At 33.5% G+C, this 25806-nt stretch overlaps 1 pseudogene; it reads left to right on the top strand.

The window, feature by feature from the left end:
* Positions 1–1619: 1619 nt before the first annotated feature.
* Positions 1620–18256, top strand: LOC124095177 (HMG box-containing protein 1-like; annotated as a pseudogene).
* The last annotated feature ends 7550 nt before the right edge of the window (positions 18257–25806 follow it).

Genomic DNA, 25806 nt, shown 5'->3' with positions numbered 1-25806 from the left:
TTGGGAATTAGTTTATTCTTCCTTTTCTAAGACCTTGAAAGGTGGAACATTATTTTATTTATTTGGAAACTTTCTGTTTTGTTAGTGAAGTCATTCAGTACCATGAATTTTTTCTTCTCAAAACCGACTTCATGATGTCCCAAAGATTTGGATATGTTGTATTTCTGTTCTGATTTCTTTGTAAATATTTCTTTGTTTATTCTCTCATTTCTTTTATACTCCACTCCTCTTTTAAAAGAGTATTTTTTTATTTTGTTCTGTTTATGTTATTCCTCTTATTTTCCTTGCTATTGACTTCTAGTTCCATTTCATTATGATCTGATAGAATGTGTATAATTATATCAGGTTTATTTTATTTTTGCAATGACTTACATTGTGACCTAGAATATGGTTTATTTTTAAAAAGGTTCCATGCATTGTTAGGAAGATAGTGAATTCAGCTATTTTGTGGTGAAATATCCTGTAGCTATTAGGTACATTTGAATGATAATATTATTTAGGTCAAAATATCTATTTTTACCCTTGCATATTCTGTCTATTGGTGACAAGGATATTTTTAAATTCCCTAGTGTAATTATTTTGGGTCTATCTGATTTTTAATGTCAAGAAACATTATTAGTTTATTTATGTATATATTTATTTATTTAGGTATATATGACAGCAGAATATATTTAATTCACTGTACACAATTGCAGCATGAGTTTTCATTTCTCTGGTTGTACATGATGTAGTGTCACATTATATGTGCAGTCATACATGTCCCCAGGGTGATGATGTCCATCTCATTCCACCATCTTTCCTGTTTCCATGCCCCCTCATCTTCTGACCCTCTTGTTTACCCAAAGATCCTCCACTTTTCCCATGTCCCTCCCCCAATTAAGGATTAACATCCACTTATCTGAGAGAACATTCAGTCTTTGGGTTTTTTTTTTTTTTGATTGGTTTACATTGCTTAGCATGATATTCTCCAACTCCATTCATCTCCCTGAAATGCCATAATTTTATTCTCTTTTAATGCTGAGTAATATTCTATTGTGTGCATATACATTCATCTATTGAAGTACATCTAGGTTGGTACCAGAGTTGAGCTATTGTGATTTAAAGAAGCATTGTTTTTATGTAATTAGAGTCACTATCATTTGAGGCATACATAATTTCTATTGATATATTTTCTTGTTGAATTGAAATTTTACTAGTATAAAATAGCATTCCTTGTCTCTTGTGAGTTTTGCTTCAGATCTGCTTAAATTTTGGAATTTAAGAATGGAAACATTTTCCAGGAGTTTACTTTCAGTCTATTAGTGTCTGTCATGGTTTGGATGTGAGGTGTCCCCCACAAGCTCGTGTGTGATACAGTCTAAGAAGGTTCAGAGGAGAAGTGATTGAGTTGTAAGAGTGTTAACACAGTCCATGATTGAATCTCCTGATTGGGATTAAGTATTTGGTAACTGAAAGCTGATAGGGTGGGGCTGGAGGACTTGAGAATTGGGGAGAGTGGCTTTCAGTATATATTAGTAGGCAGCAAGTGGACTCTTTCTGCTTCCTGATCATAACTTGAGCTGCTTCCTTTCAACACATTCTCCCACCATGATACTCAGCCTTGCCTCAGTCCCCTACGAATGGATCTGGCCTTCTATGGTCTAAGATTTCAGAAAATGTAAGCCCTCAAATAAAACCTTCCTCCTCTACAGTTGTGTTGGTCAGGTCATTTAGTCAGAGCAGGGAAAAAGCTGACTAATACAGTGGCTTCGCATATGAGATGAGTTTCTTTCAAACAACATCTAGTTGGATCTTGTTTTCAAATCCATTCTACCAATATGTGTCTTTTATTTGGGGAGTTTAGAACATTTACATCAAGAGCTATAGAAAGATGTTTGCTAGTTTCTGCCTTTTTCTTTGCTATATTTTATTTTGTCTTGGTTTCCAGTAGTTGATTGCTCTTCTATGTGATAATCCAGAGTTCAAACCTGTGTTATGCAAGGGTCACCATGCTCTTTGGTTACTTCAGTTTGCCTCCTAAAAGTGCAATTTGTTTTGAAAAAATATCTTTCAGGCCTCTTCTGCTTTTTCATTATATTTTGGAATTCAGTTAGGTTACATATAAACAGCTTGACCCTTGATGATCTTGTTTTTATGCTTTGTTAGATCATCTGTCTAGGCTGAATTCTGTACTGTAAGTCTTCTCCACTAGACTTTAAGCTAAAGGAGAGCAGGGTTCTCAGCTGGTTTATTTGTAGAACTTAGTATAATGGCTTCCATGTCATAGGTACTATTTACACATTTGTTCAGTGTATGAGGGAGTGCATGCAGAGATGTAGAATCCTTCTCAGATGAAAATACTCAAATATTTTATTTCTGTCTTGTTTTCTCCATGATGCAGATCCTCATAGCCTACCAAAAATCCAAAACGCATTTGATTCATGTCAAAGAATAATAGAACTTGACAAAAGTCACTGTTCACAGTGTTTATTACATATGAAAGAAGTGGCAAAACTGGAAAATAAACTTTGTGGAATGAAAGAGAAATTATCAGAAATGGAAAATGTGAAATCTAAGTTAGAGCAGAGAGAAATAAGATGGAAACAAGAACTCTGCCACTTGAGGTATGATACCCTCGATTGAAAGAAAGTTTGAACTCTTTTTCTTCACATTAATAAACATAGGGAATTTTTGTAATTGCTGACTTACCTGCTGGCATTTTTCAAGGGAGAAAACTACTTATACTTGTAGAGTCTGAAATCCTTACAAAAAGGTGACATATTGCTAACCATGATTACTTATAATAACCAAATTCATGTTATTTCCAATCATAAGATCAATGGCTATATAGAAATCTCACTATAAAAGGAATCTCACTATTGATTTAAAAAGCAGAATTTGGGATTGTTTTTCATTCATATTTTTATTTTTTGTATTACAATCAATGTTTCACTGAAACTCATTTACAAAAGTTATTATTTCCATATTTTTATTGAGTCATTACACTTGTTTAAATGGTGGGATTTTGTTACATATTCATGTGTACACACTATGTAACTATATAATTTGGTCTATATTATTCCCTACCTTTTTCCTTTCCCCCCTTCTCCCTCTACTTCAATGAGCTCCTTTGATCTCCCTGAGACCACCCCATGCCTTTCTTTTACTCTGCCTTTCTAGTTTCCACATATGAGAGAAAACATATGAAGCTTAACCTTACAAATTTGACTTAATTTGCATAAAAATTGTCTCATTTTCCATCCATTTCCTGAATATGACCTAATTTCATAGAAATTAATGTTTATTTTTCTTTAGTTAGAATACATTTTTCAATATAGAATTATTTGGGCAAAGAATAGTAACTTCATGAACAGATATTTGATCAATATTTCTAAATTGCTCTTGGGACAGTTTATAGTAATTTATATTTTCACCAAAGAGGATGAAATGGCCATTTTTAAAAAATTTGTTCTAATTAGATACACATGACAATAGAATGCATTTTGAGACACTGTACACAAATGGAGACAAGTTCTTCCTATGGCTCAATGTGCCATACCAGTAATGTAATCATACATGTATATGGAGTAAGAATGTCCAACTGATTCCACCATTATTCCCATCCCTGCAAACCCTCCCCTCTCCTCACTCCCCTCTACACAATCTAAAGTTCCTTCATTCTTCCTCACACACCCATTCTCCATTATGGAATAACATCCACTTATTAGAGAAAACATTTGGCCTTTGTTTTTTGGGGTTTGCCTTATGAAAAAGTAATTTTGTGCACCCCAAAATGTGTTTTTAAATATTTATGCAGTTTTTTTTTCTTTTTTTCTGGTGCTTGGGATCAAACCCAAGGGTTGGCACAACTAAATGAGTATGCTTCTGCACCCTGGGCTATGGATGGAATCCTAACATCTATTAAACAAAATGTGAAATGGAAAGTAATAATTTTTTTAATTTCTCCCTCATTTGTAATAAAATTTGTTTAAATTTCTATGTTGAAAGGACATGTATTCTTTATCATTGGAATAAATATTAGGTTATGCCTTGTTCCAAAGGGGATTGTGAGTTGTTTATAAAATACATAATGGTAAACAAGCTAAATTGAAGTGTTACCTAAAAGAAACATTAACAGGTGGAACTACAGGAACTGGACCCCTTAGCCTGGTCTTCAGTTATGGTAATGTGCAGACATATGCTATCTAAACAACTTCTGAAGGTGGTATATTACAATGGCAATCAATTGCAGTAGTTCCTATTTTATTCATGAATATAAAAGCTAAATACTAATGAATTTATAAACTTGTTAGTTTTTAAAACTCTCTTAACTAAGGAAGAATTATAACAATGCAAAAACGATCTTTGTTTTTTTTTGTTTTGGCAATGTTTGGGATGGAACACAGGAGCCCCAGCAGGCAAGCACTCTGAGGATTCCCCACCCCAAATTATTTCAAACACTCAATTTATGGATACATTTCAAGAGTCCCTTTCCATAATATCTACTGAAGTAACTAGTAACAGCCTTTTCCCAACTGACAGAAAAATCTTTCATTATTAACTTTCATGTATATATGTTTCCAAAAAGATTGAAGGAGAAATTTAAAGAGGTGAGAACTAGAAGGAAAAGAATCATAAAACATAGAATTTTTATTAGCCTAATGAATTAACCTATGAAGAACAAGAACACAAAATGCACCTTTTTGTTTTCTGATTAAAATCATTTTAAGATAACCATATTTAACTGCAGGCATGATTTAAAAGAAAAAGAGAAGAAGTTAAGAGATTTTGATCAGCTTTTGGAAAAAATGAATAACCAGTTAAGAGAAAAAGATGAGAAACATAATAAACAAATTGAATTGAACAAAGAATTTCAACTGTCTTCTGGGAAACTGAAGGCAGAATTAAAGACTGCAAGAAGTAACTCAAATCTGGTAAATTAGTCTTCAGTATAGCATCAAATTTCTTACATTATTTATAATATCCCTTTAACATAATATGTGTGGTCATGTTTCACATAATGATGGGGACATGATGTGAGAAATGTGTTGTTGGCATTCACTATGCAATCATTGTAGGTATGTGCTTATACAAAATGCCTATATCTTCCACAAACTTCTGGGACCACTATTAAAATATGTAGTCTGTTGTCTCACAAAGCATTGTTACACAGTGTGTGACTCTCTATTATTTGGATTTCAACCAAAATTTCATATCTCCCTAAGATGAAATCATAACATTTATGGCTAAATTTATTCATTGCTTATTTTGGCATCTTATAGATGATCAGCATGTTTTCTGAATGGAGGAATAAAAGGTGAGTTGAGTTCAATTGGTAGCAAAAATGTTAATTTAGGGATATTTATGTTCAGATACAGGATAAAGAGCTTTGAAAATATCATGGGACAAGTTAACTGAGTTTAAATTTTTTTTAATTCTATTTTGTTTTCTAAAAATTTTTTCTCTGACAAATTTACCTGTCATTTCTACAGTTGAAATTTGAGTAATTCATGTGGAATAAAGGTCTGTATAGTTTGATCAACTACTTGTTTTTAGTATTTTTTTTAATTTAAAGATACTGCTCTTGATTAAGCTTTTAGACTTTCTCCCCACTTACTGAAATGAATCTTCAGGTGTAAGCAGAACCTAAGGACACCCAGAGGCAATATATATTTGAGAATATAATGCCAGAATTTAAAAGATAGAATTCTGTCAAATCATCTTTGCAAACAAAAGGAGAGAGGCATGGCAGGAAAAAAAATGTTTCTTAAATCATTTTCTGTTGTTTTCAAATGCTTGTTTCTTTGTGTGAATGTATTGCATTTGTGTGTGAACATATATGGAACAGTAACTAGATCCACCAAGGAAAAGCATAGAGAATTTTAAAGCCATACATGTATATCATTAATGTACCTATTTTGGGGTTGAGAGTGGCATTTTTGTCTCATTGGCCTAATTAATGTTCTTAATTCAACTTCATTTGTCAGCAGCAGTACAGTAGTGACTTTCACACTGGCCATATCCAGAGAAAAGGCTTTTAAAAATGTACACAGGAATTGATGACTTTCCCATAATCTCAAAACCCTTGTTACTAACATAACTTCTCTAGTTTGGGGCAGTGATTTCACCCTCTTGGTATATTAATATGGAGGTTAGCTTATTATTCCCACCATTCAGTAAGCAGGCAAAGCATAACCAGCAGAGACTCTATTTAGGGCAGCATTTCCTCATGTAGGAGAAGAGGAACACTTTTCTCCAAGTAATCTTCTATTTCAGTACAAAAAACATTTGGAGACAATGATATACTATAATACTTTATGGTAATTATGTCATTTGTAATAAATTAAGTCAGTTTATTTCCATTATTTCACATTTACTCATGTTTCAGACTTTACAAAAAAAGAAAAAAGAAACAAATCGTACTGAGCAGCAAAAAATCTCAGAATTTTCTGAGAAGAGCACAACAAATAGGATCTTTACAAATGGTATTATGAAACACAAGCCTTCTTTTGTGTTTTATTTTTACAGCAGAGAAATAACTAGGTTGGTGGAAGAGCACTAGAAGCAGCTTGCTTATATTTATATCATTCCATGTTGCAGATGGTAATAGAAAGTTCATTGGTATATGTAAAATGCTTAATTAAGTACAGTGCCTGGATTTATCATTTATCAATAGCTACAATTCTTATAACTGACTGCAAAAATGTTGAAATAATAGAATACATGTAGAATACTTTCAGGAATAGGGAACTTAAAGAACTTTGGAATATTTTATCTATCCAAATGTGTGTAGAGCTAAGACACTTATTATGGATTGGCTGGCTGTATACATGAGTTATCAGTATCAGAGTGCAGAATTTATTTATTTTGTATATTTTAGTTGTTGATAGATCTTTATTTTATTCACTTATTTATGTGTGGTGCCTGGGATTGAGCCCAGTGCCTCACACATGCAATGCAAGCGTTCTACTACTGATCCACAACCATAGCTCTCAAACTTTATGTTTTAACACGGCCAAAGTTCCTAATCTTTATGTCTTCAACCTGTTGTAATTTAGAAAAAGGCTTTTTCAGTTTTAAAATTCTTTATAATTAGCATTTCTTATGTTCCTAGATTGATTTTCTTCAATATATCTTGCTAACTCTTGGGAAGTTTTACTTCTCTAAGCTCTGAAATTTACATCTAAATTTTCTCCAGTTGGATATCCATGTATTGCAACCCTTCCATTGAATAAATGTACATGTTCAAACTTTGGCTTCAGAGGTAATTTTGACACATACTTCATTGAGTGTTAGCTAAAGGTCTCCTTGATTTTTCTTAGGTTTCTACCAGGAATGAAACAGAGAAAGTGCTCTTCCATAAATACCACATGTTGAAGGATAAATGTGATATGGTTACATATTGTACACATGTTTTGAAGTAACACACTTTATCTGATAAATATGTAAAATTGTGTGCCAATTAAAAACAAAAAGTTTAGCCTTGCATGAAACTGATTTTAAAAAGGGGGTGGGGGACATTTAAAGCCTTGAAACTGCAGATGAGTTATTTTGAGTAAAGACATTATGTCTTTTCTAGGCATTGTTTCTTTACATAGGAATGAAGTTTCAAGAGGATAAGTCATAGATTTTTAGTTGAGATATGCTGATATTGATGATTAATAATGTAGGATTAACATTGCTGAAACAATATCTGCTTTTGGTGTTGAGGATGGAATCAATGGACTTGTGCAAGCTATGCCCATGTTCTAACACCAGGAGTACACTCCAGCACTCAATACTAACTTGAAAGTCTTTATGTTGCCATACTTTTTAAGACCATGATTTAACACATAAATGGAAATGCTCATATCTAGTTTAAATTCAGTGGGTTACTTTGACAATCCATTCCAAGTTTCCCAGCTGAAGTGAAATGTAGATGATATTGTTTTTAATTGACTTCTTTCACTAGCATTTTATACATTTCTAATTGGTAATTTGATTTTATAAAGCTAAATTTGACTTAATTCTGAAAACAACTTGCTCAATTTTTTTATCCTCATCTCCTTCCAACACAATTAAAGGATCTACTGTCATTAACATAATTTGGGACAAATGTATTGCATTGCAGCAAAACCCATGTTGATTTAATTTTTCTGTTGTCTCTGGAATTTATTGCCTATCTTCACAGATAACTTGCTAATACTTTTCATTTCAAGTTTCAAATGCTGTCATGTAACAGATAGGAACTGTAGTACAAAGATAATTGCAGATACCTCATTTATTAATTTGGCACTGAATTCCCATTTTCAACAAAGTTGTTTAAATTCCCATTTAAACAAGTAGATTTTTGTACTGTGAGAATGGGGTGAGGAGGGGAGACAGTTGAAGGAGTTGAAGAGAGGGAGGGAGGTGAAGGTCAGATTGCATTGGGTCTTATTTTTTAAGAGACAGGAATTTATGGATCTGTGCAGAGGATTGAATATGTTTAGAACTCAGTTTTTAAGTTGAGCTTCTGTTAAAAAAAAAAAAAAGGATGATTTTCTGTATAGTATTCACTACTCCTAGTTGGACCTGCATAACCATTTCTGTTGGAGAATTCACTAGGTTGTGAAGCATTTCATGAAGTGTGAAGTAGATACAGGGCTAAATCTATTGTCTAAGGGATATGATAGTAACTAGGCAGGAAGAAAGCACCTTCCATGTCCTTGTTGGAATTCAGAAATAAACAGAATTTTATACACATGAGGAAAAGAAAATGGATTAATGATAACATTTCTCAGAGTTCCTTTCAGTTTTAAATATTATTAACAGTGAAGTGATTTACAAAATATTTAACAGACATATCTCCTCAGGTAGATGTGAGACAACTTCCACAAGAACTTACTGATAACCTGACAGAGCAACCTATGTCAGAGGATTCTCTAGAATACTCATCAAGTAATTACCTTGAAGTAGAAGATGAGGTACAGGGTTTGAAGAAGAAACTAGATCAAATCACAGGGGAAGTATGTACTAAATTGTATTTGTCAACCATTGATCTGTACCTGTTTAAATAATGTTAAATGTTTTAGGATAAAAATGTCAGTGGACAGAGTTCTTTGAAATTTTATTATAATTAATTTTATTACATTTTAATTATCTTTATAGTGCATTTGTTCATAAATTCTGAATTTCATTTTTTATAATATCATGCATTATTTCTCACTTGCAATCCAGTGACTTGGAAGACCAAGGCAGGAAGATCACAAGTTTAAGGCCAATCTCAGCAACTTAGCAAATCCCTGTCTCAAAAAGAAGTGGGGATATAGCTCAGTGGTTAAGCATTCCTGGGATCAATCAGTGGTTAAGAGAAAACGAACTAAATAAATAAATAAAAATTAAAAAATAAACTACTTAAATACCCTCCGGAATGCTGAGAATTGTACATCTATCCTCACATGTGTTGAGAGATTTTTTTTTTTTTTTGGTTAACTAATATTTTTTTTTTACTGCTACCTCCATTGCCATGGTGTAGCAAGGCAGATTAAATCAGAGAATACCATTTCATGGAATGTTCCAGGGAATTGAATTATTTCATACCTTCATTTCTATGATTGGATACAGAATCTGTGTGTAATTGTTAAATGGATTTCTAGATAACTTGCACAGAAAGGCTATTATGCTTTCCTCAAATTTCAGGTTAATTTTAAAATAATGGGTCAAGTCAGTGTTTTTTTTTAATTTAAATAGATTATTAAACTATACAAATGTTTCAATCATGTCTGGTACCTCTATCCAAAGCAGAGAATGAAGAACTTACATAGGTTTTCCAGTAGATCTTTGAAAAGGCAATTTTACTAGGATTTGTTAGACAAATTTGTGCTCAAATATTCTCAACATGCTTCTTTTATTATGAAACACTGTTGTTTTATTCATGCAGGCCAATAATCTCAATACAAACCTAGAAGCTACATTTTCAAAATATTCACACTTGGATGGACAATTTGAACTTGCTTTTAAAAGCCTACAAAATACATGTGAAGAAATACAGAACAACCAAAAGAAGTTGGAAGAAGATTTTGCAAACCTCAAAGTATATGTGCAAGACTATAAAATTAAAAATGGTCAAGGAGAGCTTCATAGATGTGAGATCAGACAAAGAACAAGAGAGATTTTAGAGGAAAACCCAAAACGAGCATCTCTATTTTCAGAGGTTATTTTATTTATCTGTAATGTGCTTTAATTGTTTTCACTGAAAATTTTATTTTGGAAATTTGCATTTTATGTGGGTCATCTACATTCCTTGAGGAAACTTCTTTTGTAGAATTTTCAGAGTAAGATGGCATTTTTAAATATTTCATTTTCCATCATTGTAAAAACTGACTTTATCTTTCAGAAAAATGACTTTATCAGAGAACCATTCAATATTTAAGGATAGTTGTATTAATAAGACAATTAGCAAGAACCAAAAAAATGTGAAGTCAAAGTATACCATATTCTTGAATTGTTAAATAATTTTTTTCAATTATGAAATAAATTTACAACTTTTTACATTACTGATACTAACATGGCTGGAGCCCTAGTCATTGGAATATAGTTTGTGTAGCCTTTGCAAGGCCCAGGGTTCCAACCCCAAAGAATATACAAAAAGCATCTTTTATACACATATTTAAAATTTCTCTCTGAGTTATTGATTCTAAACTAAAGAACAAAATATAAAAGTGATTATTTGGGTAACAATTATTTTAAAAATATGTCACTTCGGGCTGGGGATATAGCTCAGTTGGTAGAGTACTTGCCTAGCATGTGTGAGGCACTGGGTTCAATCCTCAGCACCACATAAAATTAAAATAAAGACATAGTGTTCATATACTATAAAAATATTTTTAAAATATGTTCTTTCAATTTTTTTAGACATTCAATAGAGCTTCAAAAATTTTAGAGGAGTTGAATGAAAATAATGAGTTTTCATTAATGAAGTTGATGCAATTCAGAATTGGCAAGGTAGAATCTCAAGTGTTTGAAACTCCAAATGAAATTTGTGATGAAGTACAAAGGTAAGAATATAATGAACTCCATATAGCAGGATAAAAATTCCTGAAGTATGTCCAAATGTACACCAACAGAAAATAACTTAATCTCCTTAATTTGTCTCCAATGCATACATTTTAGTGAGAAAGGTATATGAGATTAGTAGGATCTAATCAGATAATACAATTTTCAGGAGTAATTTTAGTAAATGAACTTATTTAGTAAATGAACTTACTTTTGAAATATTGGTTTAGGAAGTTTATATCCCTCATGTATTTTTTTGTATCTGTATGGCTTTCTCTCCTTTCCAGACTTTCACCTCAGTACTTTTGAAGCTTTATAATTCAGTTATATCGTGACCAAGTTACTTACAGGCCTTTCTTTATGTAGAAGAGTAAAAAAAATAATTATTGGTTGAAAGTGTTCAACTTAAACCCCAAGGATACTGTATTGCTAGTACTACCCTCTTGGCACATTCTGATACTTAATAAATTAACCATTTTTAATTGTGACATTTGATGATACCCCCAGATGGTGCCTAGAGACAAACTGAACTTTGCCTTGTTTCCTCTCTACATAAGGTCTACTTTTCATGTAGGGAAAGAATATCACAGGGCTGAAAGGAAGTATACTTTGCAATGTGGTTAAAAATAATTCCATGGTCAGTGTTGGGGGCAATTAAAATCAGAATTGACAGGTCCCACCTCTGATACCTCAGTAACAAAATTATGAGCTGATTGTCTTCAATTCTTAATCACCAGCTCAGCTATCATGTTCTGCCCCAGTGATTGTTGCTATGAATTATTTCTCAGTGCCCAGTGCTTGATTCCTCCAGGTGATGGTTAGAATGTGTAGATTGTGAGAGCAAATGCTTGCCAATGTCTTTAAGGGATGGTTTTTAAATTCTTCAATTGGTTTAATAAGTATTTCTAGCTTAGCTTCACTCTTATTTTCTAGTTGTATATGTTTAATTAAGGAGTACATGATGCTTTAATATACTTTAGCATAGTGAAATGCCTTTGTAGTCAAATTAACTAAGGTATCCATCATCTCACCTGATTACTATTTAAATACCAGGATTTTTAATGGTGTCCTCAAAAAGCCCTTAAGGAGAGCCTTTCAAGAAGGCCACAGTGTTACCCTTTAAGTCACACATCTCCACCTGCATTGTTTGAATTTCTTGTTTGTTAGCAGGCCCCAAGAAATATGGATACATCTTCAGAACTCTTTAAAACCTATAATTGTATGCCCTACTCTATTTTGTTAAGAATCATACTGTATTGTCATCTAAAAATAGGAGTTGAATTGTTGCCCATTAGTTATCTAAAGCAGCACCATCTGAAATGACTTATATTTAATAGACCAGTGTGGATTGGGAAATTTAACAGCATTGTGCATACATATTCTCTGTCTAAACTTAAAATAAGTAGGACTTTTATTTTGTTTGTGTGATTATTTTAAGCCATCTTCCTGTTAGTTCTAGTCCCTTAAAGTTGTATTGAAAAAGCTACATTTTCTAAGTAATGTATCATTTTCATGATAATCTCTGATTAAACTAAGCAATGTAAATAATAATTGCCTTATTTCAGATGAATGAGAAGTTGGCCAGGGGTTTTATCAAGAAAAGCTAAAGCAGGTATGTTGCCAAATTACTGTTGAATTTAGATTCATTAATTGATTTCTGAGAACAAACAACATAGCAGATGGCATAGCTTTACTTGGATTGGTGAATAGATTTTACATGAATTAAATTGTTTTTCTTGCAAGCAAATATCAAATGAAAAATTTGAAAAAAAATCCCAATGAAGAATACACTCATTCATCATTTACCCATGTTCATGGCCTGTAAAGGCTCAGACTGTCTGTACATAACTTTTTCTAGATTTACTTTTTTTTTTCACTTCTGCCACCTCTATGAAAACAAAGGCATCACCCACTTCTATCTGGTCAAGGGCCAAAAGCCCAAACTCATCTAGGAACACTTGGCCAAGCATTTCAAATACCCTGACATTGACTTTGTCATTGGTTTTGCTCTCAAGAAAAGTTCCAGCTTTCCTAGCAAGGAATTCAGATATCCAAATAAATTGAATTCTCATTAGGTCATTCAGCTTATCTCTTGCACAAACCTACTCTGCCCCTCTGCTCTAGCTTCAAGTCATGCTATGATACTTCTATTCCTCACCTCTCACTCTTTGCAGGCACCTCTTCTCTCTCTGTGTCAAACTTCCTTTTTATCCTTCAGGTCTCATCTCAACTCCAAAACTTATGCCATTGACCTAAAACAGGGAACAGAAGTCTGTTCTGTGTTCCAATAGTGCCCTTGTTTTATACCTCTCATAGCACCCACGACTCTCTAAGAAAATATCCTGTCCTGTGTTGTTCAATTTAGGTGATCTTATTGGGAGGGGTGGCTTTCATCATCTTCATCTTCTCACTCAGAGCTTGCCAAATGCTTTAACATAAGGCTGTTGAATTCCTGAATGCAGGATGGAAAACCTGAAGTTCTGATCCTCAGCCACATTGATAATTCAGTGTGCAACTCTGGACAAATTTTATTTCAAAGTTACCTTGTAGTTTTGCACACATGGTTTTCACTCTTATTAACATGGATAAGTTATTAACTTTTTGTTTACTGATTCTTGCTTAGTTAACTATGAAATGTTGAGATGAAGAATATAATTTTTTTCTTTCCACTTGCTACAGAATTTGTGTCTTGACCCACTTTCTGCCTTAAGATCTTCTAATAAGCCAAGAAAAGATCTAATTTTGGAAGCACCACAGGAATACACAGAAGTTTTAAGGGGAAATATTTGATATTAATGATAGCATTATATCTATCAGACCATTGACATTTTAATTCTTTCCCACTAAAAGTATGATGTGGAAACTTTATTGAAGGAAAATATGTTTGTCACATAGATATGTGAGAAAATTCATACAATATTTGAAACTTTCTTTGCATGTATTACTATTGGAAGTACAAGTATTTCAGATGTTAATGTCCTCAAACTGTCCAAATGCAGATATTTCAAAGGCACCTAATCAATTGAGTAATCAATATTACCTCTGTGGATCAAAATGTAACATTAATGATGGATTATTTGTATCACCATATATGGACCTAGATATTTAGACAGACAATAGTTTGGTGGGCCAGTGCTCTAGTCAATACCAATGCTTTAAAGTATTACAATTATTATACTGTCCTCAAACTAACATACTTTTAATGGTTTATGCATTAACTTATATCCCTTTCCTGGTGAGAAACAAAATTCACTTAAGGCTTTTCACCCTTTCTCTTTGTTCATTTATATGATTTTGATGTTTGGTTAATAGTCTTAATATTAAAGAAAAGTTCCAGCCTCTAGCATAGGAAACATTTCCCCCCTGAGACATTTACGAGTAAATTTCTGACATACACAACCATTTGTGATTACTTTAGTATTTCCTACAATTCAGAACATGCTACAAAACTACAATATGACCTTTGTTGCTGATATGTTAATGCTAATACATTCCATTATAATATATTCTACCATCCTGAGATTCTTTCCAGTTTTGCTACTTTCCTTGTAATGTGCTTTATAACAACAGTATCCCATTCAGATTCATGAAATGCACCCAATTGTTGCATTTTGTTGACTCCTTCAGGCTCAAACATTCCTTAGTCTCTTCCTGGACCTTCATGATCATGAATCTGATAAGGAAGAATGCTCATATAATGTTCCTCAGATGTGCTCTTCTGTTTTTTGTTGTTTTTTTTTAAGGATTGGAACCACATTACATGTTATTTGGCAAGAGTATTGCTGAAATGCTTCTATGACTTTCCCCTTGAATCCCATTACTGATGATGTTAGCATTGATCCCTAAAGGTGGTAGGGTTTCTGTTCTGTAATGTTGCCTTTACTCTTTGTAGTTATTTAGCATTTTATATGAAGATAATTTGAGACTGTTACATATATCCCTATGCCTCATCCAACTTTCCCTTTATTCAATTAATAGTATCTATATAGATCTATGGGTTATTTTATTGAGTGTAATGTCAAAAATTTATTTTTCTCTTAGAAATATTCTGTTTTGATGATTCTAGACTTCTTAGATGTTTTGTAATATTAGAACAAAGTATTCCTAGAAAACATTCCCAAAATGTTAACATTTTACTACCTTTGCTTTATCCCTTGTCCTCCTGTCTTTCTAGATAAATATAAATATATAACAAAGATAATTTTATCTCAGCCATTTGTGAGTTGGAGACATGATACCTCTGTTTGACAAAATACTTGTATTTTCTAAAAACCAAATTATCTTATATAACTATACTATAATGACCAATATAAAAAAATAAAACTTTGTTAAATGTTAATATGTAATCTACAAAACTTATTTATAATTTGCTAATTATTTCAACAATTCTCTTTATACCAAAATAAAACCTAGCTTGGGGCTTTTTTGGATCCATAATTCATTGTGTCCAGTGTTCCTGTTTCTTTAGTCTCCTCTATTCTGGGACAGTTCCTGAGTCTTGCTGTGCTTCTAAGTTGTTGCTGACATTTAAGTTGTTGAATGGTATATGTTAATCCTGTAGCATTGTCTTCAGTTTGGGATCAGATGATGTTACCTCATGACTGGATGCAGGATATGCCATTACACAGGAATGTCATGCATATGATGCTGAGTTCTTCCAATGCAGTAGATTTCAGCTACACTGACAGACCCTGCTGGATTGACATGGAGGAAGTCCACAGGCCCAGACTTGGGTGAACAGCATCTAGGAAAGGCAGGCATTCTCTAAGACCTAGTCATAGTACAGATTCTTATGTAGCCATTAATAGTTAGGCTCTTTGGCTGGGGTTGTGGCACAGTTATAAAGTTCTTGCCTCCCATGCGTGAGGCACTGAGTGTGATTCTCAGCACCACATATAAATAAATGAATAAAATAAGGCTCAACAAAATCTAAAAAAATTCTAAAAAATAGGTTCTCAAAAATGATTTAAAGAAAACAGACTATGTTCAAATTATATTTCCAAGCTTAAAAAAGAATTACAAAGAAAGCATGAACAATAAGATCACAGTTTTAATTGTGATTACAATACTAAATTTCCTCTATATATACTAAGGTAAACAGTGGGAGGAATTAATAGAATGAAGTTCTATTTAATGGCAGTATTAAAGTTTTTAATTTATTCATTATAATGTTGTATATTTTACAAAATTTCTATAGCTTTATTTATGAAAATTATTTTGTGCTTTTATTTTAAAGAAATTTTAATTATTAGAAGTCCACAGCCTCACTACATTGGTGATGATGTATAAAGAGCCTATGGTAAAATAAAATAACTCATAAAGAATAGAAAAAAGATATGTGTGTATATGTGTGTGTGTGTGTGTGTGTGTGTATATATATATATATATATATATATATATATATATATATATTTGATGGAAATCAGAACAGTGGAACTAAGGCAACAGATGCAGAAGCAGAGTGAAAAATTATAATAAAGAAGCACATGGATATTTAGAACACGTTTTGGGAAGGCTTTGGATGGGAGACACAGACAAACATGCACAGATGTCTCATTCCGCAGTTCTGATTTCCTCACTCTTAACAGATTACTAAGTTTCTAAGTAGGATTCCAGTTCAGGAACATCTACCATACTAGATGTGTATAACCAATTATAATAAACATTCAATTGCCCAGAGTAAGCAACCATCTTGGTGGTATTGAAATAGAAAAGCATGAACAGTGGAGGTAGGGAAGGGACAGTAAAGGTCAACAAGAAGGCAAGCCTGAGGACAGCCATTTGAACAATCCCTGACATGTTATGAGACAGTTTCTGTTTCTCAGAAAGGGCATAAGTCTCCACTGTTCAGAAAGTGACAGCGTAATCCATAATCCATAATCTGTAACCTGGCCCATGCCCACTGCAGGGCAACTGAAATATCAAAAACCAATCAAGAGGAGTTTATCAACTGCTCCTTACATGCCATATTAGAATTAGCAAATATTGCCATGAATCTACAAAGCCCACTTATACAGTGCTCATTTTATAACAGATCATCTGCTGGACATATCATAGCTACAAGCAAGAGTTCACTTTCCTCTGCACACCCTCTATCAGTGTTCTCTTCTTCAAAGAGTGAGACAGCCTTCTCTAACCACCACTGGTGGGAGAAAATACCAGTAAGACATGAAAGGACATATAGAAAGTCACAACCCAACATTTTCGGCATGTCCTCCCTGTCAGGTGACAATGATCTGGAATGGTGAAATTCCTGGCCTTCAGGTGTTTGGCATTGTTTTTTGAAAAGCACACAACTGAGCTTTCATAAGGGAAGCAATAAGGAATGGCAAGATGTTGAAAATTTTGAAAAAGCTTAAGGCTGTGATCATGAGAAGGAACTCCAAATGCCACTCACAAGGGTTATGGTTCTGATAGGCTAAAGTTGTTGTCCCATGAAGAAAGTGTGTATCATTTGATGAGTCTGTACCATCATGTACAACTGAAGAATGTGATAATTGTCATTCTTACTGGAGTGGGGTGAAATCTCAGGGTAGTTGTTGTCCCATGAAGAAAGTGTGTATCATTTGATCAAAAGTTGACTTTTGATCCTGGCACAGTAGAAGATGGCTTAAGTTTAAGCTGGGCCACCCTTTCTATGTTAAAAATAAAGGTTGGTCATAATTTTCTCCAACCTTGACTGTGGTACAGCATGGAATTCCATGTTGTGAAATTCATACTGACGATGTATGTCTGCCTCCTGGTCATGCAGATGCCATTAATTTTGATGAGTCAGTTGTTTTTGATACATTTAAAATATATGACTTTACACCTATGGATTCCTCTGCAGTTAATGTGTTAAGTAGTATGGCTCATAAGCATCATGCATCTTTGTCTTGTGGAGGACCTTGTGGAGACTTTGCACAATTTGGATTCAGTAAAAATTATGGCTCCCCTAGATCATCACAGCTCTCTTCTGATTATTTGTATGCTAAAGATGTCAAAAAACACAGCTCAGGGACAGTGAGGGCCACTTCTCCTAATAAGTGCAAAAGACCAATAAATGCCTTCATGATTTTTGCCAGAAAATATATATTTGAATATATTTATATGTATCCAGGGAAAGAGAGCCATAAGTGTAATCTCTGGTGACAGGTAGAAGGAAATGAAGAATGAAGAGAGGAGGACACATATATTAGAAGCAAAGGCTTTGGCTGAAGAACAAGAATGTACTGACTGTTGGAAAAGGAAAAGAACCAATACAGGCTCACAAAAGCATTAAAGCAGGATGCTTATGTTCTTAAGTCTATAGTTACATAAACATTGACTCTTGATGGAAAGACTTAAGAAGATTCAGGACTTTCCATTTGTCCTGAATTTGTGTGACCATAAGATACTGATAACACTTAGTCTTCAAATGATTTAACGATATGAGTGTAACTTTTCCCCCACATTCTTATCAATGTTTATTGTTGCTTGTATGTTTTTTCAAAATACTTCTCCAGTTTTAGATGAACACAAATCTTTTATTTATTTTTATTGGTGCTGAGGATTGAACCCAGTGCCTCACATATGCGAGGCAGGCACTCTGCCACTGAGCCACAACCCCAGCCCTTGCTTGTATTCTTGATAACTGTCATTCTTACTGGAGTGGGGTGAAATCTCAGGGTAGCTTTGATTTGCATTTCTCTAATTCCTAGACATGTTGAACATTTTTTCATATATTTGTTGATCTAGGGTGTATCTTCTTCTGAGAAGTATCTGTTCAGTTCCTTAGTCCATTTGTTTATTGGGTTTTTTTTTTCTTTTGGTATTAAGTTTTCTGGGTTCTTTGTATATCCTGGAGATTAATGCTATATCTAATGTGCATGTGGTAAATATTTTTCCCCATTCTGTAAGCAAATTGGAAAGCAGAATGGAGATTTTTTAGAAAACTTGGAATGGAACCACCATTTGACCCACCTATCCCACTCCTCATTTTAAACTCAAAGAACTTAAAATCAGCATACTACAGTGATACAGCCACATCAATGTTTATAGCAACTCAGTTCACTCTAGCCAAACTATGGAACCAACCTAGATGCCTTTCAACACATGAATGGATAAAGAAACTGTAGTGTATATACATAATATAATATTACTCAGCCTTAAAGAAGAAAGAAATTCTGACATTTTTAGGTAAATGGATGGAGCTGGAGAATATCATGCTAAGTAAAATAAGCCAATACCCAAAACATTGCTGAATGTTTTTTCTGATATATGAATGCTAATTCATAGTAAGGGGAAGGAAAGCTAGAGAAAAATTGAGGTACTTTGGATTAGGCAGAGGGGAGTGATGTGAAGGGAGATGGTATGGGTGTAGGAAGGATAGTAGAATGAATTGAATGTTATTAGCCCATGTACATATTTGATTACACAACCATCATGTACAATGGAAGAATGAGAAGTTACACTTCATTTATGTACAATGTGTCAAAATGTATTCTACTGTCATGTATAACTAATTAGAACAAATAAAAAATAATATGTGTGAGGATTTGCTTTCTTCATTAGAGCATTACTGCTAAAACTATACACTAGAAACCAAATTGCCATATTGTCCTTCCAAACTTCATACATGTCTAACAGGTAATATAGGCTAGAAAATTGATATCCTGTGGTGCTAAAGTACAGTGGAAAGAGAGGAGAAGTGCATACTTCTTTAATTTTAAGTTGTATGAAAGGGGAATTTGAAAACATGTATCTGCTATTTATACATTGGTTCCTTAGTGCTTATTAATCTGTATTGTAAACAAGATGAAATGAAGCAGATGCTGGTATTGGCCTTTCTGTGAGCACCCACTATGTGGCCTGATATCTGTGCCAAATACAGGTGCTCTTTGTCTGGCCAATGTCAAGAGAGTGCATAACATGTGGAAGGTTGTTGGTGTGTCTGTCCCACTGCAAAATGCCACCAGCTGCAGTTACCACAGGCATGCTGAATTCATGCAGCAAGTGGCAGCCTTCATTAATTATTCCAGTGGAGGCCTAGCCTGGGCCAAGTAAAGTTGGCTAATAGCAATGCATATGATCACTGTAATGGTGCTATTAATAGTCTGACACCATTGTATTTTTAACTTTGTGTCATATATCTCCTCAGCAATGTATCTTAAATATATTTTCTCATCATCTTTATAGTGGAGGCACACTTTGAACTTATTGCAACACTTGCACATTACTTTTCCTCCAACTGTCCAAAATTAGAGCAAATACATCTGCAATACAGGAAATACAGCTGCTTTAGCTCTAAGCTACAATCATGACTTTTTGTGTTACTTACCAAGTGGTGTTTCCTTTTAGGAATCACAACTGTAAAATTGATTTCAGTTCATTTACATTTCTTAATGATGATGCCCCTCAATTTTGTACACTATATTGTTATATATTATTTCAAATAGAATTTTTTTAAAGTTAAAAAAAAATTCAGGGAGATTGTATAGGGCACCAAGGATATTAAACAATACTCATCTTTAACTTCTTTAAGTTTTCAAGTCATAGTTTTATTTTTTATACAAAAAAAGCTACTCCATACTTGCTCAGGTACTTCTCAGTGTTGGATTATATGGAGTTCTCCTTAATTTTGTTAAGATGAATTATTAAATGTTTGAGGAAGTGCGACTTAACATAAAGATAAAAATATAAGACTTTAATGTCAATCAGCAAAGTCCCTTTTCTCTGTACAATTTCCTTTTCTTTTGTCAAATCCTATGTTCCCTCCCTTAAAGTAAACAGGAGAAAAAAGAATTGCAAGAACATACCTCTCTGAACATAATAAACTACAAAATTATTAACATTATTAATATTATTCAAGTGATATATAAAACTCCTATGGGAGAATTTTTTCTCATTTATTGAAACAAATGTAGTTTATAAAAACTGTTTTCTATACGTAATTATTTTCAGTTGTATTTTTTTATTCAGAAGTTTCATTTGGAAGTGTTTCATAGCAAAAATGATGGAACCAAACAATATGAGCAAAACTCTGGTATTTTATGCAAGTTGCAATTATATCAGCAATATCACTTTAAAGTATGAAAAGTGACGCTGTGACTGACATTTGGACCAATCAGATGGCAGCTGAACATCTAACCACATGGCTTCTCAAGCTCTGAATGTTTGGTAACCAAACGCAGGAGTAACTAATGTGGTCTGTTTTAAACAATAAAGTTTAAATTACCTGTGGTTAGTAATAAATAATAATATAATTACCAGATATCAATTACAGAGATGTTTTTGAGTGGACAAAAATGACATAAAATTCAAACTAGGTTAAAGTAAACACAAACGTGGAAAGTTTGGGAAGTATGTAACTAGATCTATGATGTTACCTATTTCAAAAGATACACCTGCATTTCCTGAATTTTGATCCAGAATAATTGGGAAGCAACTGAACCTGGGCATAGAGTCATATGCGAAACTGTGCTGCAGAGGTGCCATCTACATAATGTATGATTTGATTGGTGATTTACAGAGTTGGTCATCAGTGACCCCTTACGTGAATGGTTCACATTAGAGGCTTTCCCACTTACAAGCTACATAAATATGGGAAAAGTCTCTAAACTTCTGGTCTCAATGTTTTCATCTGAGAATGGAAATAAAATAGGAAAAACCTTTTTGAACCAAAATACATGGTGCTGTAGAAATGTCATTTGCCACAATACCATTTTTGTGTGTGTGTGTGTGCTGTTTTTTTTTTTTGTAAGGGTTGAGTGTATATAGTTTTGTGTCATCCAATTTAATAGCCACTAGTTACCTGCAGCTCCAAAGCACATTAGATCTACCTAGTCCAAACAAAGATGTACAAAGTATAAAACACACCCCTGATTTGAAGATTTAGCATGAAAAGAGAATGTAAAATATCTCAATAATTTTAATTTTCTGTTAAAATGATATTTTTATTATATTGATTTAATAAAATATGTTGGGCTGGTGGCAGAGCTCAGTTATACAGTGCTTGCCTGACATGCAAATGTCCTGGGTTTAATCTCCACTATCTGAGTGTGTATGTGTGTGTGTGTGTGTGTGTGTATAGGTGTATACACATGAATGTATGTAACATCATAGAGCTAGTTAGTTACATACTTCCCAAACTTTTCACATTTGTGTTTACTGTAACCTAGTTTGAATTTTATGTCATTTTTGTTTTTTTATTTATTTTTTAAATACAACTACACACACACATACACACACACAGAGTTAAAATTAATCTTATCTATTTCCTTTTACTTTTAGAAATTTAAAATTGCATATGTACTTCACATTTGTAGCTCACACTGTATTTCTATTGACAGAACTGCATAGGCTGATAATTGTAGTAGAAAAAAGGTAGATATGAGAATAGTATTCACTTAGAGTGTCAGATTTCATGTTTTTAAGGATTAAGTATCTTAGTACACAAGTAAATATAATTAATGAGAAAAGTAAGCCATAAATGAAAGACAAGCTTTTCTAAAAAGTAAATTCAATACTATTTTTTATTACATAAAGCTAACACAGTGTTCAGCTATTGTGAATTCATAGTTTGTCAGATCAGAAAAGAATTATGTTTACTAAGGAAAAATTAGAAACTAATCAAGCAAATCAAATATAATTAGGCATGCATTCAATTATGTGATGAAGAAATTAAAAACTTTCATTTGTTGTAATTTTAAGGCATTTCAGACTTTTAAAAATGAACAATCACAAAATAAATCATAAAAAGACAATTAGTTCACACAAAATTATGATCTCATATTTAAAATATGATATCTTCTTTCTGAAATAACTTCTATAAAGCTATATAGTGTATGCAGTAGACTCAATACTATACCACCCCCAAAGATATTCACACACCAATATTTAGAATCTGTATTTTATATCATATGGCAAAAGAAATTTTGCCTATGTAATTAAGTTATAGGTGTGAAATGCTAAGAATATTAGCATAATTATTCTGTATTATTTCAGCTCAATGTGTTCTTTTGAGAGGAAAGAGGATCAGAGTGGAGGAAAGATATAATAACAGATGCAGAATTTAAAAAATATGCACCCTGAAGAGGGAGGATGGGGCCATAAGTTAAGGAATGTAAGTGAACTCTAGGAGCCACAGAAGGCAAGAAAATGGGTCTTTTCATCTCCAGAAAAAAATGCAGCTCTGTTTATCAGATGCATTCTGCCTCACAAGACCCATTTTAGACTTCAGGCCTCCATAACTGTAAGAAAATAAATTTGTGTTGCTTTAAGCCATTGCTAGTGATAATCAATTGGAAATAACACAGTGAATAACTGTTGCTAGTTGATTTGAAAGTTCTAATTATTTGCACATATACAATGTCTTTCTCAAATCGAAGATGCTTCCTGTCTTCTTCATAAGGTCCATGTGAATATATTATAAGATAAAATACAATGAATGCTTTAAAAAGTATAACACATTATATAAATACATAATATTATCAATGTTTCATACAGAGCATGGCTCTTTAGCTATGATGGTAATATATTTTAATAGTTGGGATTGTTTGGAACTTATCTGCTAAGAAAGAATACATTAATATGTATGTGTTAGTATGGGTTTACTCTGACGAAGATTTGCATACTAGTAGTTCATTTAAGAGGTCGTTCCCAAGAAATTTTCAAAGAGTAGGAAGTGACAGACTAGAAAAGAGGGGCAATAAAGTGTTGAATGTTTTTACCTAGGAATTTGTTACTTTGGTAACTGAAGCTTGTTTCCTCTGTGTAAACCTGAGAGCCACTTTGCAGCACAGTGCTTCAAGTGGTTACTCCTCTAGAGTCAGGAAACTGAGGTATTTGTATATTAGTATCTGTCAGTCAATTGTTGAGGGCTATTCCCAGAAGCAGTTAGTTCTCTGGTGCTTCTGGCCTGCTCTAGGGACAGATTACAATAATCCTTTCTTTTTCCAAATGTTAGTCAGGACTGTTGCTCTTCCTCATGACCAAGCCTCAGCCTTGACCTATTGTAGCAAGTCTTGCTAAGCCAGTTTAGGGAGAATCTCCTTAATCTTTTATATCTACCCAAGTTCCTCTTGTTCCTGCCTTGATACCTGACCAAATTACTCTTAGTAATTTTCATCCATTGACCCCTTACACTGCCCATTGGTTATAAATCCCAAGATGTCCTTGTTGTATTTAGAGTTCAGTTGTTGTAATAGCTGTGACCCTTGCTGCAATTGCTTCTTTAACTCTCTTTTGTGAATTTTCTTGGACACAGGCATATGAATCTCAGGCTTCTAAGAGAAGCCCACAGGCAAAGGATTGCAGGTATTAACAATGGGAAGTTGTGCCTTTGGTAAGTGAGAGGATATGTGCAAGAAACTAACACATTATTCTCTGTGTACCCTTGGCTTTAAGTATAGCATTCCTTTCTTTAAATTAACAATTTATATAAATTTCAATTTTCTCTTCTGTAAAATGGAGATAATAGTTGGACACAGTGGAGCATGCCTGTAATACCAGTAGCTTGGGGGGTTGAGGCAGGAGGATCCCCACTTCAAAAGAAGCATTAGCAAGTTAGCAAGATCTTCACCAATTCAATGAGACCCTTATGTCAAAATAAAAGAAAAAAAAATAAAAAGGGCTGTGATGTGGCTAAGTGGTTAAGTGCCCTTGGGTTCAATACCTGGTAATAAAAATAAAAAGAGGAAGAGGAGGAGGAGGAGGAGGACGACGACGATGACGATGACAAAAGAATGTCCACTGCATAAGATTACTGAGAAAAATAAATTAAAAATGCATGTGAATGCTAATCATTTAAAGGTATTCTAGAATGTTTTAATTTAAAGTTTTTTTTTAGTTAAAGGATTGAAAAGCCAAATGATACATCAGTCAGAGATCTTACTGGTTTTAAGTTTTACTAATAATTTCATGGAAATATGCAATTATGAGGCAGAGGAGAAGCAGGTAAATTTTGGTACACCTGCCTACTCAGGTCCTTCTTGTATCAGGTACATGTTCTCTGACTTCTAGTTCTCTAGGAAGTCCCTAAAGAGTACATGGGTTACTTATACACCAGGGAACATTCTAGAATGCTTTAATAGATTATGAAATATTTCCTTTTCACATGCTAGAGAGTTGTAGAGATCACATGATTTTCTCTTAGGAGCCATAAGCAATCCTATGGCAATGATATATTATTAAGAGCATTCCATAGATAAGGATATGCCTTCTAGTATCTATTTTTGAATTGTTTCCCTAGAGACCTAGTTATTCTATTTCTAAGGAGGCAATATAGGCTATTTGTCTACTTTCTTAGTTCAGGAATATTAACATGGTAATCAGGAAAGAAGTAGATCACAATCTACCTGCCTTCCTTAGAACAGGTTATGTTTAGGGGAGACCTCTCTGGAGTGGTGACAGGAAGCTTTGAACAACAAAGAGGAGCCAGTATATCAAAGAAGCATAGAACCTAGAAGCATACTGGGCAGCATGTGGTGTAAAGATCTTGAGGAGTCTTCTTAGCATGTTCTAGAAACAAAAACAAGGCTGAAAAGCCTCCAGGGTAACAGGCATACAGGTGGGGCAGAATGCAATTCACACTGGGCTAGGAGATTTGGGATTTTTTTCTTAATATATTGGGAAACCATGCTACAGTAGGGGCTAGCTTTTGAAATGGTGAACATTGTAGAAGATCATTCAATGGGGACGTGGAGAATATGGATTTGGGGAGTATCAATTAAGGACTGAGTTTAGCTGCATGTAATAAAAAATCTAATAACAGTATCTTATGTAAAACAATTTTCTTATTCTCATATAACATAACATCCAGAAGCAGGCAGTCTGAGTTGTTGAAATCAATTC

The sequence above is a fragment of the Marmota monax genome, unplaced genomic scaffold (assembly GCF_021218885.2).
Source record: "Marmota monax isolate L192 unplaced genomic scaffold, Marmota_monax_Labrador192_F-V1.1 WCK01_AAM20220418_F8-fsc00043, whole genome shotgun sequence".
Taxonomy (NCBI): domain Eukaryota; kingdom Metazoa; phylum Chordata; class Mammalia; order Rodentia; family Sciuridae; genus Marmota; species Marmota monax.
Note: the sequence above shows the minus strand (reverse complement) of the source record. Positions and strands in the feature narration are given on the sequence as shown.